Source organism: Populus nigra, chromosome 2 (genome assembly GCF_951802175.1).
Source record: "Populus nigra chromosome 2, ddPopNigr1.1, whole genome shotgun sequence".
NCBI classification, from domain to species: Eukaryota; Viridiplantae; Streptophyta; class Magnoliopsida; order Malpighiales; family Salicaceae; genus Populus; species Populus nigra.
Window position 1 is genome coordinate 17,473,994 of NC_084853.1, and position 2,500 is coordinate 17,476,493.

Consider the following 2,500-nt stretch of genomic DNA (forward strand, 5'->3'; position numbering starts at 1 on the left):
GACCTGCTCAAGCCATCGTGCGCTGCCGAATTCGCATCTGCGTGTAGGCTGCCATTCCACGCGGCAGCCCCTGTTTTCGTCAGCGTGCCCCCCTGACGAATTTTCCTGCCTGGCCCAGTCCAGCGTCCAGCCCCTGTTCGTCGAAAAATCTGCGCTGCTGATTTTCCACGACGAGCCTACTTTCGTCAGCGTGCCCCCCTGACGAATTTTCCTGCCTGGCCCGGCCAGTCCAGCCCCTGTTCGTCGAAAAATCTGCGCTGCCGATTTTCCACGCGGCAGCCCCTGTTTTCGTCAGCGTGCCCCCCTGACGAATTTTCCTGCCTGGCCCGGCCAGTCCAGCCCCTGTTCGTCGAAAAATCTGCGCTGCCGATTTTCCACGCGGCAGCCCCTCTTTTCGTCAGCGTGCCCCCCTGACGAATTTTCCTGCCTGGCCCGGCCGGTCCAGCATCCAGCCCCTGTTCGTCGAAAAATCTGCGCTGCCGATTTTCCACGCGGCAGCCCCTCTTTTCGTCAGCGTGCCCCCCTGACGAATTTTCCTGCCTGGCCCGGCCGGTCCAGCATCCAGCCCCTGTTCGTCGAAAAATCTGCGCTGCCGATTTTCCACGCGGCAGCCCCTGTTTTCCTCAGCGTGCCCCCCTGACGAATGTTCGTCGAAAAATCTGCGCTGCCGATTTTCCACGCGGCAGCCCCTGTTTTCCTCAGCGTGCCCCCCTGACGAATGTTCGTCGAAAAATCTGCGCTGCCGATTTTCCACGCGGCAGCCCCTCTTTTCGTCAGCGTGCCCCCCTGACGAATTTTCCTGCCTGGCCCGGCCGGTCCAGCATCCAGCCCCTGTTCGTCGAAAAATCTGCGCTGCCGATTTTCCACGCGGCAGCCCCTCTTTTCGTCAGCGTGCCCCCCTGACGAATGTTCGTCGAAAAATCTGCGCTGCCGATTTTCCACGCGGCAGCCCCTCTTTTCGTCAGCGTGCCCCCCTGACGAATTTTCCTGCCTGGCCCGGCCGGTCCAGCATCCAGCCCCTGTTCGTCGAAAAATCTGCGCTGCCGATTTTCACCGACGAGCCTACTTTCGTCAGCGTGTCCCCTTGACGAATTTCCCTGCCTGGCCTGGACAGTCCATCTTCCAGCCCATGTTCATCGAAAAATCTGCGCTGCCGATTTCCCCGACGAACCTGCAGCTGCACAAATCTGCGCTGCCGATTTCCCCCCCTGTCGGCATGGCTGCCGCTGCCCCGATGTCCAGACCAACAGTCTTTTTTGTCGACTTTGCCGATTTTGTCCGCGCTGCCGATTCCAACACTACCCCCTGCATCCAAACCAGCATTGTTTCGTCAGCTCTTCCCCTGACGATTTTAGCCCTGTAACAAACAGTAGGCCTCCAATCCCGCCAACGGGAGCCAAGTTGATAGGGAAGAGAATTGAATGACGCGCCTGGTCCTCGCACCCCGCCACCCGAGGGGCCTTTTTCCCGGCAGCCTCTGAAAAACTCTAGCTTTCACGGTCCTCGCCGCCCCTCACCACCATGGCAGGCCTCTAATCCCACCCATCAGCAGTTGTAGCCGATAGGGCAGTGATTTGAATGACGCGTCGCGGGCCGCCGGGTCATCTCACCCGGCCATTAATTGGAGCGTTTTTGGCTGGCCGAGGATGGGGGGATGGATCTCTTCTTCCGAAAAAGCAAACAGTACATCGGGAGTTATGTTGACGGGGCATGGAATTGAATGACCCGTCGCGGGCCGCCGGGTCATCTCACCCGGCCATCCCGGGGAGCGTTTTTCCCGGCAGCATCGGGGAAACTCTTGCTTTCACTGCCCGCTGCCCAAGTCCCCACTCGCATCGGCCCCCCGCGCCAACAAGCCAACGCTGCCGAATCGGCAGACACTGCTGCCGAGTCTGCCGACACTGCCCCGCGGGCTGCCACTGCCCCAGTGTCTAAACCAGCGGTCTTTCTCATCGAGCCTTGGACTATCCAGTCCGTCCTGACTCATCGCCAGCACCTGCTGCCGATTCTGCCGACTTTGCCGATTTTCTCGGCGCTGCCGATTCCAACACTGCGCCCACCGTGTCTGAACCAGCGCTGTTTCCTCAGCGTGTCCCCTCGACGAATTTTCCTGCCTGGCCTGGACAGTCCACCGTCCAGCCCGTGTTCGTCGAAAAATCTGCGCTGCCGATTCTGCCGACTTTGCCGATTTCGTCGGCGCTGCCGATTCCACCACTGCCCGCCGTGCCTGAACCAGCGCTGTTTCGTCAGCGTGTCCCCTCGACAAATTTTCCTGCCTGGCCTGGACAGTCCATCGTCCAGCCCATGTTCGTCGCAAAATCTGCGCTGCCGATTTTCCCCGACGAACCTGCAGCCGCACAAATCTGCGCTGCCGAATCTGCCGACACTGTCCCGCGGGCTGCCACTGCCCCAGTGTCTAAACCAGCAGTCTTTCTCGTCGAGCCTTGGACTATCCAGCCCGTCCAGACCCATCGCCAGCACCCGCTGCCGATTCTGCCGA